Source organism: Hipposideros armiger, unplaced genomic scaffold (genome assembly GCF_001890085.2).
Source record: "Hipposideros armiger isolate ML-2016 unplaced genomic scaffold, ASM189008v1 scaffold_764, whole genome shotgun sequence".
Classification (NCBI taxonomy): domain Eukaryota; kingdom Metazoa; phylum Chordata; class Mammalia; order Chiroptera; family Hipposideridae; genus Hipposideros; species Hipposideros armiger.
The window spans coordinates 69,934-81,551 of NW_017732114.1; the positions used below are offsets into that span (position 1 = coordinate 69,934).

The window sequence follows — 11,618 nt, forward strand, 5'->3', positions numbered from 1 at the left end:
TGAAAAGAAACACAACTTCACCTTGTCTACACTGCTGTCCTCTAGTACTGGATTCATGAATCGAATTCTTCTATGAGCTAGGCATTATGCTGGATGTTGGAGATAGAGACAAACAGGCATATATGGTCCCTGCTCTCAGGAAGCTTCTACTCTAACTAAATGGCAAAACAAAATCCCACAAAAACACAAAAAACAAACAAACAAAACCTCATGTCAGTAAATTTATAAGTTGTGTTAAGTGCTAGGAAGGTGAAGTGTAGTGTTGAAGGTATAGTGAGAAATTATAACAAGAGACTGATTTTTGATTGGAGCATCAAGGAAGCCTCCTCTGAAAAAAAGGACTTTTAGGATGTGATAAACGGACAGATGTCAGCCAAATGAAGGGAAAAGTATTCCAAGCAGTGGGGGCACCAATGGACAGTTCTGAGGCAGAAGAGAGCTAAGTGAGCTCAAAGAACTGAAATGGTTGGTGTGGCTGCAGTAGATGGAGAAAGGAGAGTGTGGAGAAAGGTAAGTTCAGAGAGGTACATATAGGCCATACCATGCAGGACTTCGTAGGAGATGTTAGGGATTTTGGATTTTAACTTAATGGGAAAAAATGAATTATTTTAAACACAAAAGCCACATGATTCGTTTTATAAAAGTCTATCTCTCTGTAATTTCGAGAATGGACAATATAAGAGCAAGAGTGAAAACATGGAGACTGGTCAGGAGATGATTAATAAATCATTAAGACTTAGTGGTATTGGGGGAGATGGAGAAAACTGGATAGATGTAAACTATAATTTCGAAATAAAACTGATGTTGTGTAGAAATTTCAGAATATTGTTCAATAATAATAATGGTGACAACTTTGTCTTGTTCTTGATTTTAATTATAAGTCCTTAATAAATAGGATATTATTTTTGGTATAAGTATGACATTCCTTAGAAAGTGTAAGATGTTTGCAACTCTCTAAGTGAGCTTAGTCTGTACTTTTCTTTTGGGTCCTATCCTGATCAAGAATATTTTCCAAGGACTTCACGCTTGCTTTGGATACTGGTGTATTAAGGTTTTCTTCTTCAATAATCCATATGCCTGCCAACAGGTGGCAGGATGGCTCAGCTAAAAAAAAAAAAAAAAGGAAATAATCCATATGCCAAAGTCACCAATGACCTATAGGGACAACTTATGTGCTCATTTAGGGAGACAAAAAGTTAGAGCCCTGGTGATGCTTCTTAATATTTCACCTTCTGCATCTGTTTCCTCATCTTTGGAATGAGGATAATAGTAGCAGAGGGTTGTTGGGAGGATTAAATGAGGTAATTTATTTAAGCTCATGGACAAAAAATGCCCGCATGTAGTAAATGTTCAATTAAATATTAGCTACTGATATTATCTTATTTGACTTCTAAGTAACATTTTGAACATTCAAACACTGACGTACTTAAACACTTTCTTCGACTTGGTAAAGCATTCTACTGATTTTTCCTGTACTTCTCTTACGCATCTTTTCCACACTCTTCTTCCTCTCCTCAGCTTCTGAATGTTTAAGTTTCTCCACTCAGAATCCCAGGCCTTCTTCTACTTTCCACCTCTCTCCTTATGATGTCTCCCCACTCCCATTGCTACGTGTTGACTACTCCCCATTTGTATAATAACTGTACTACAGACTTTTTTTATGAACTCCAGGCTCAGGTCTGATTAGATGCCTTACATATTTCTCAAAGTCATGGTATACATCCCCATCCAAATTTCTTCCTATTACAATGTACAGTGGCCAGAAATGTGACAGTAATCTATCACTACATTTACCACACATCCCCAAATCACCAAAATCAGTTGATGCTATCTCCAAATTATATATCACATCTATCCACTTTTCTGCATCTCCACCAAAGTTGCAAGCTGTAATACAATCATCTCTTGCTTGATTACTGCTGAGGTCTCCTAAGTAGTCACCCTACAGTCACCCTTCCTATCCTGCCTCTTTCACCAATCTATAGCAAGACATGAAACATGAACAAAATGTTAAAAATTGGAATGAAGAAGCCAAAATCATTATGTGTATTTCCTCTGATGCTATCATATATATCCCATTGCTTTCAACTGAAAAAAATGAGTAGACTTAATAAAATCAATAAGTAGAACCAATAAAATAATTGAGTAACCTGGCCAAATACTTAATAAAGATACAAAAATCAAGAACTTTCCCCATATATCAGCAATATTCACAGTCTTATAGTTGCCTACTATGTTCTTCCCACACCACACCCTTTCTTAAAAACCCTTTGCACTGTTTATTACTCAGCTGAGTTGGTTGTAGGGCTTTAGAAACACAGGCAATCGGACCAGAGGTGAGTCAGTTAGATTCTCTCTATTCAGCATGGGGACATGAGACCCAGTGAGCACACTGTGTTAGTAGCCCTAGACTTACAAAGCTATGCAAATTTTGGAGTGGTCCTTTAATACTAAGTTTGCCCATGAGGCAGCAGGGTCAGATTTTAAGACAAGTAAGAGAACAGAGTCGTTTCACAGAGAAGAGTGATCATGTAGAGAGAGAAGAAAAGAGAGAATACACAACTGTCTAGGTTCTTGATGGCTTTTTAGTTCCTGATTCCAACCCCTCTGAGTCTCAGCCACACTCTGCTACATCCCAAGTCAATATGCATATTTAACATTTATTTAACATAAAACCAACCAAAATACCAATGATATTTATATTTTGGAACTAAATTCATAAGAAAGACAAAAATAAAAGCAAGCACTTATTCAGCATATTACTATGTGCCAGGCTCTGATTAGGATCCTTAGCATGATGGGATTATTTAACTTTTACACAAACCAAATAGGTGTCATTATGATTCCCAGTTCAAAGATGAGGAAATCAAAGTTAGAGTAACTATCCAAACTACATCTAGCAAGTAGCACTATAAATGAGTAAAAATATGCCAGAAAACATTTAAAAAGAAGAGCAATGAAGTTGAATTTCCAGTGTTAGATGTTAAAAAATATAAAAGCTAAAATAATTAAAATAATGTGGCAACAATATTAGTAATCAACAGACAGAATATATACCCCTAAAATAATCTTCATATATAAAAAGTAGTATATGATAAGAAAGCATCATGAACAAATGTTTAAGGAAATTGTTACCAAAGTATTGGGGGAAAGGTCAAGTTTCATCTTCACCTTACAATAGTCACCAAAATAAATTTTAGGCTAAAGAAAGGATTAAAGTGTATAAAAACAAAACTGGAAGAAAATAGAAGTGAATATTAAACTGATTGCTTGAGACATAGGAATTCAAAACATAAAGGTAATTAAGGAAATCAGAAAAGAAAGATCCAAGCCAAACAAGAAATTTATAGAATTTCTATATATCAAGACACAATTAGCATTAAAGGCAAACCTTAAGATAGGAATGGTATTTGTAATACATATGATGCAGAATAATTATCTGGGGTATTCTTAATGTAAGAAATAAAGAAATAAAAAGTTAAATAGAAATAATATTTAAAAAATTGGTAAACATTTAGAAAATGTAATACTTAAAAGTTAGTAAGGGTAGATGAAGGACACGACTACTACTTATGAATGTGTAAACTGATTTTAAAAAAAATTCAGAGAAAGTAATTTGAATATATGTATCAAGAATCTTAAAAATTTTCATACTCATCAACCCAATAATTCTAATTCCTAAAATCTAGTTTAAAGGAAGAACAAGAGATGTGTTTAAAAATGCTTGCCAAAGTATGCTGATTCTGTATTGCACGTACTAGCTAAAACAAACAAATTTAAAAAAAGAAACCAAAAACATAGGAAAGTCTTAATTTCCAAACAATGGAATGACCAAATCAAATATTATTTATCCATATAGTCAAATACCATGCAGTTATTTAAAAAATAATGTGTTAAGACCACTTGATACACATGATATATTGCAGTTCTTGACGGTTATGCTCCTCTTTTTCACGTCTCTCCTTTTTTTGACATTTCACTTTTTCTATAACCACCATTAAAAGTTGCAGCAATAGAGGGTTAAACATATTTCACATAATCTGGAGTTGTTCACTAGCACTGTAAAGAATCAAGAAGAGGACACCGTCCGTAATGACTAGCATTCAGCATCGTGCTTGCCGGTGGGATTACCATCACTTCCCCATTGCCTGCTACCATGGCTAATTGAAAGTTGGCACCGTTACTCCCATACCAATTGGCATTGGCCACAGATGAATTTCTGTGATTTTTGAAATCATAGTTATTATTCTACTCCATCTGTTCTCTTCATTTTTCAAGTCAGCTGTCAAATTAAACAAGGAAGTTCCTAAAAATTGTGGCAGTTTTACACGTTACCAGGGTAAATGAAGCACTTGTGTAACATGCTACACACTTGTCAGTAGAACTGGACAAGGTGAACCAACAGAGACGTCACAGGAAGAAAGGTGACATGACGACAGTGATGATGGGAAAGTGCTATATTTATAATAACAGGATGTAACATTCTTGCATTAGTTTTAAATACTAGGCATGATTGCCAAGAAAGTCTTAATAGTGAAATCCTAAAAATACATTTCAACTCTGACCTGCCTTGTCCCGTTGTTCTAGTCTCAGTTTTACTTTACCTAAAATTAATAGGCACATGAGACTACATAAAAGTACTAAATCATTCCTTTGTTTAATTATTTGATATGCTTCTCTATTGTCATTCTAATAAAAAGAATTTCATTTTTTCTATAATATTTTCCTATTACCCATAAAGCATCTCTACTACTTCAAATATGAAAATAACTGACACATTCTCCAAATCCCAATATATAAACATAATATTAAGAATGATACTGCAAGTCATGGGAGAAGAAAAATAAATATTCTAATAGCTAAATCTATTCAACCATTTTACTCTGAAGTAGAGTTTAACTTATATAAAAACAAGGACATTTTTTATCTCATTTGCCTTCAATGTATTATAAAAGTGACCTCATTTTCACTCCTTTATGTATCTGTACTCCTTGCAATGTGCCTTTGGGGCTTATAGTATCAAGAGGTGGCACTTACTTTCCCACTCCCTGACTCTGGACTGGGTTGGAGACTTGTTTTGGCCAACTGAATGTGGCAGGGGTGATGGCATGCTCGTTCTGAGCTGGGGGCATCAAGAGGCCGTATATGCTCTGCTTACTCTCTTTGGACCCCTGCCTTTATCTTGAGAACAAGACCAGGATAATTGTTGGAGGATGAGTAGACATGTTATCTATCAGGGACCAACCTTGACCAGCACTCCCAGCCAACGTGCCAGCTGAGAAGAGATATGTAAGCACACTGGACAAAATCAGCTGAGACCAGAGAAGCACTGAGCTAAACCCAGTCTGAATTGCTAATCCACAGAATCATGAAATAGGTAAGTGAATATTGTTTTTAGCCTATATTTTGGGGTGATTTGTCACATGACAGTAGCTAGCTAATATAGCCTCTTGTCTTTTGTTTACTTATTTAGAAAGAAAATTGGGAAGTAGTATTAGGCAAATAAAAAATTAGATATAATTATATAAAAATCTGTTTTTCTCAAAATAGCAATATCTAATATTTTTAATATTTTGGCTAGTGGGGAGATTAACGCTTACAAGTACCTTTTATTTTTGAGGTATCTATTTAATTCCTATAATAATCCCATGAGGTAGGAATTATCTTTATTTTATAGAAAAATAGACTAAGGTAAAGAAAGCAAGAAAAATGTCCAGATTCACATGGGAATCCATTTAGTCTATGATAGGTCACCATCAGATCCACAACTGAACTGTCAGGTGTAGACTGTTTTTGGAGTGCTTTTTTAGAAACTAGAAATCTGTGCTCCCTGCTGAATGACCTAGATGCTACCCCCATAATTTTCTGAAGAATAGTATGCACATTATATAGACTTACTCACTTAAGTTTTTTCTCATTCTCTAACAAATTTTAAATGGCCAAAATATGTCAGTTACCCTTTCAAATTCTCACTTTAAGTTCTATATGCAATTACTATAACACCTGAATGAAAAATTGACGAATGTAAAGTAAAAATACATTCTAGTGTAAAGGGTCTTGATTTATTTGAAGACATAATTGTTGTTTCTAGTAGCAAATGATTGTAATTGATTGCCTGATTGACTACAACATCATGATATTTAATACTAAAAGTCAATATTTTAGTTATTTACTGACAGGCAAAATCATTTATTTGTGGTACTAGTATAAAAATAGTCTTAACTTCTAACTGGATGTTATGAGTTAAGTATGAAATTTAAATCAATCTATATGAAACAAAGCAATAAACACTACTGAATAAATTGCACATTATGTCCATTAGCCTAGCCTTTATGTATCAGGATTATATATGATAAGTCACAGGTACTGATACATTTTTAACACTGAAAACAAAAAGCAACAAAATAACAGTAAATGGAATTAGTGCTGTTCTTCTTTAACAAACACTTAACTAGAAACCAAAATGAATGATTCAGCTATAAAACAGATAAGGACACATTCTAGCATTTTCCATCCCTCCTATCACATCTTTAACCTCAACCGCCAAAAGCAAAAGGCTGCACATCATACACAGAATCAACGCTAAGTCTAAATATATTTTATTTTAGGCTGGCCAATGAAGATTTGAATTATGTCACCTGAAAATTACCTGATGTTGATTGTTTATAGAAGAAATGAAAATGATTGGATATATGGCTTAATTATGAATAACCCCAGACAATTTTTTAATAAAGTATACTTGCACTTTACCATCAGTTATAATAGGCATTTTAGTAATTTTATTCATTCGAATATCACATTTCACAGAGAATCCTATAATTATACCAGTTAAATAAATCATCTAAGAACAGGAATCAGTGGGATGTTATCCCAGCGGATTCTGTCAGGTAAAAATATTTGCAACAGCTATAAAACCATTGTAATAAATATTTAGCATAATTTTCAGATTTACATTAATATCTTATATTGCATTTCAGGGCCTAGATAACACTCTGGTAACAGGACAATAAAAATCACAAGCCACTGGAAATTTATAACAATCAGTTTTTTAGTTTTAAGTGATGAATTAAAGAAAGAGCCATTGTTTGTTTTGTGATTGTGTTTATTGTTAGTTTAACTCAGAATGGAAAAAAAGATCAGTAATTAAGATAATCAAAGTAGGTAATGCCCATAAATCTAAATAAGAATAAGCCACAACCTATTTAACCATGAACAGTCTAAGCTACAGAAAATGTCAAATGTTGGATACTGTCCACACACTTTGAGCCATATGGTTCATGAAGAAAAGTGCATTTGATTGTTCTTTTTTCCTTGTCACTAAACTTAAGAGAACTTCAAGAGACCACATCATTTTAATTCTTCAAATGGACAAGTTCCACACTAGCAGAAACATCTTAGATCCTTGTAAGAATTTGCTGCTGTGTGTGCCCATGTTAACATAAATGCCACTCTCAAGTGAACTAAAATGGACAACATTTTAGCTAGAAAATGTAGGAAAAATGTCAAGGAAAGTGTGGCATGAGTAGCAAGCAGTTGCTACTTGTTTCTCTCTCACGATCAAATGATATTTAACAATAGAATTCAGCGGAATCACATTTAACACTGAATAAATTAGTTTTTAAACTTTAAGTTAGTCAGCTTGAACAATGACAATTTTGAAAGCAAACTAAATTACATGATTTGAAGCAATGACTTAAAAATATTGAATGTTATTATAAAGCAGATATTTACATATGCTTTCTTTTCTTTTTCTTTTTTTCTTTTGTGCTTCTTTTCGTAAATGTAACCAGTAATATTCCTATTTTCACAAAGACCTAAAGTATAAAATTGGGCTCAGGGTTTAGTAATGACGATCACTTCTATGACCTCCTGCTAAATGCCTTTTTCTAATGTGATATTCAGAGCTTAGTTCATGCATTTACATTTGGTCATTTAACAAGAATTGGACTGCATCATTGCTAGGAAGGCTGATAGTACGGAAATAACTGTCATCTCAAGAGTAGACTCTCCATTTTGTTCACTAGTAATAGTGGCCCACAGAACACCTACAATAATAATGACGTCATCTAAGGAAAATCCTCCCAAGAAGGGATGTTTTAAGATCACCCCCATAAAAACAGAGAAGCCAGAATAGAGACCTCAGCTGTGGGGCTATTCCTCAGCCAGAATATAGATCCTATTCTTCCTGCCTCATGAACAATGCTGTTACCAGTTGAAGGATCCTTGAGTGATGCTCACCTAACTTGGCCAGCCAGAAAAGGAGCAGTGGGATGGGGTCATTCCTATACGTCTGAATGATAAACCAGACCATGATAAACCTGAAAATAGCTGTCTTCTGGGAGAGCCCTGACAGTAGAAGTAACCGATTTTTGAGAGAATGAACCATCCCTTCAAATAGTTTTTACATGAGGACTGACTTGGCTGAATTGTGTTTGCGCAGGTTCTATATGAGTTTCTGCCCTGTTATAAGTTGCTACCGACTGAGGAATATACTTCCACGGGAGGTCCTCTACACTTGTTCAGGTTTCCTGGTTCTTCTCTGGACTAAGTTCCGCATGTTCAAACATTGAGGAATCACTTCATTTCGCTTAAGAGTTAAATTGGCTTGAAGGCTAGTTCTCTAGCCATAAGGAAAAGCAGCAGATTTCTTTACTTGGTTTATACTGGATTATAGAAATAACACCTGAAAATCAACACATAGTATTTTATCTTTGACAATTGATGTAATTTTTTGTTTTTGATCAGTGGCCATGTGCCTTTGGTAGAAATGACATCTCTGAAAAACTTCCTGAATCATTTTCTTTGGAGGCTACTGAATCTTGTCATTCAAAACAGTCAAACTTTAGACAGTAAAGGCCACAATAAGGTAATTAGAGAAGAGAGGTAGGCCATACAGTAATTATATAATCAGTTTTCTACAAATAATTGAAACTCAAATTAGATTGTCTTTGTTCAAAAAACAAATTATGACATGAACAGTCCAAGAATCTCACGGTGGTGTCACACAAAACTGAGTGCTTCACATACTTTTCTTGTGAACAAGAAAACAAAGATTATAAACTTTTTGTTTATAATCTAGAAACAAAAAGATGACCTCAATTATTTATCTTATAAAAAATACATGTTAAAATCAGAATACATAGCATGTAACACTGAAAAAAATAATATTATTGATATATGGTAAATAATAATCAAAGCAGAACTTATTTTTTAACATAAGGGTTATTATGTGAATCTTAACATCTGACGATAAATCATTTGAATTGTAATTCCCTTTCAGGTTATTGTGTTTTCTATTTGATGTTTTATTTCTTCCTGATATCTCAATCATTCTCCATAAATATGTTCACCTGATGGTGAACTTGACTATTTGAAGGCAATAGTTCATAGATATGAGAAATCAGAAGGGAGATCTTTGAAGTTAAATATTTTGAATGTTTTTCTACCCCAGAGCCTATGAGAATCCATTTATTACTGAGCAATACCAACTATGTATCAGAATATCAAAATAACCACTAAGGTTTTAGTGATATGGTGACTTCAATTTATAAAGAATACAGTTGTTTTCCTTGCTTATTCTCACTTATTCCTACAGGTAAAATCCCATTAAATATCGGGTTGTCAGGAAAGTCATGACATATTTTTTCCATGTTTTTCGTTGCAAAAATGCGTCATGACTTTTCCTACAACCCAATAAAACAACAATACATGTAAATAAAGCATTTATTTAAACACATGGTCTTGCAATGACTGTTATTCTAAAGCAAAAATTCAAGGGATTCTTAAAAATAGAGACTCACTTTTAAAAACAGTCATCACTTAATGGAATGATCCTTAATTACATGATTATTATATGGCTATCCTTTTTTCTCTCTCACAGTTCTGTAAGAAAAGTAATTATCTAGTAGCTTACAACATGTGTAATTTGTCTTATAGTAGATGCTCATTCTGTCTGTAAATACTGATTGAGGAAGCAAATGATTGATCACCACCCAGAAATCTGAACAGAGGCAATACTGTCTAATTTGAGATTATCTCTTCCCCTTTCTAGCCCTCCTTCTCGCTGTCCAATTACTTGACATTTCATGAAACAAAGGAATGATACTTTTTTGTTCTATTTAAAAATAAAAATAAACTTATGAAATACCAAATGATTCAAATGATTATCTGAAGGGAAATTTTAGATGACTAAGGCACTTCGTAATTTCTGTACTTTCAGTATAGAAAGCTGTAAATGTGTAAAACAATGATTGCTTGAATACTGAGTTAACTGCTTCCCTCAGCTCCTATCTGGCCCTCTCTCCATATGGTTTTCTTTGCCTCTGGGGCTGGTAACCAGCAACCCTGTGGCGTTTACGGAGTCCTCTGTAACTGGATGTAAGATATTAAACAATCCTTGTGGTTTTCCTGCACTTTGCCCATATCATTTAAACCATCCCTGTATAAACTTTTTCAAACTATTCTGAGTGCTCCCTCTGTTTTCTGTTGGAGCTATTACAGTTAGCTTGTGTTATTTATTTCCTCAGGAAAAATTCCACTAATAAACCAGGTATACACATAAACAAAGCATTTATTTAAAGACTTGGAAACCTAGTGCATCAATGATGTTATAACACAAAAATATGCTTAATAAATGTTTTAGTCATTTATATATCGATGGAATGTATTAACTAGAAATGTCTAGAAATAACTACCATCCAGACACGTTTAGAAAGCTTTCTGAAAAACATCAATATATCAAGCCTACCTTAGATGAAGCAAATATTTTAAATCATTTCTACAAAATTATTGAATTGCTTATATAAAAGGACAAAACGAGTTAAATACTCCACTCCCAAATATTTTCAAGAACAAAATTTATTTTTGCAAACATATATATAAGGAGAGATACTTACCTTTTCACCAATTTCTCCTTTGCTGCCCTTAAAACCTTGTTCTCCCTGTAGAAGAGAAATATAATGTGTATAATAATAGGAACACTACTTTTAACACATATAATTATTACGATAATAATGATAACATGTCTAACACTGAAAAAAATAAATAATTATAAATATCATTTCTAATATGTAAGCTCTAAACTAATATTAAGTTATATAAACTTAAATAGTCCTAAAACGTGAAGGAATGGTTTTCTAGGGTACAATCTACAGCTTCACTACTTCCAATGCAATTTAATCTCCATAAAACTTAATTTCTTTCTATATAGTACCTTTCTGATAGGTGTTCTAAGAATTGAATGCATCAACATAGTGCCTGGCACAGACTAAGTGAGCTATTATTGTTATTATTTCTATTAGTATTTATCTCATTAGATCCAGCAGAAACATCCATCTCCAGCTGACTTCCACAGAATTCTGCTCCAGGGAGAGTTGTGTGATGAAGGAGTCCAGGTATGAACCCCAGCGTTCTGGCTCCAGCTCTGACACCAGCGTCATGCTCTTCACCCACAGATCTCCTGCCTTTCAGCCACGATGGGGATTGGCTCTCAACCACCATATTTATGCTAAAAGGTGTAAGTACCCTGTTCTTCAACTAAACCCTCTCTGATCTGACAAGCTTATTTTCTCACTTGATTCTGCACAGATATTTATACTACTGATGTTTCACCATACATT

General features: G+C 33.8%; 1 long non-coding RNA gene across 1 annotated transcript in view; it reads right to left on the reverse strand.

Moving 5' to 3' along the window:
- Positions 1–10,937, reverse strand: part of LOC109373970 (uncharacterized) — a 54,528-nt gene extending 43,591 nt beyond the window's left edge. The window contains exon 1 of the long non-coding RNA XR_002122325.1: positions 10,896–10,937. This is a non-coding gene — a long non-coding RNA (uncharacterized LOC109373970). The remainder of the gene's footprint in view (positions 1–10,895) is intronic.
- Between the last annotated feature and the right edge of the window lie 681 nt (positions 10,938–11,618).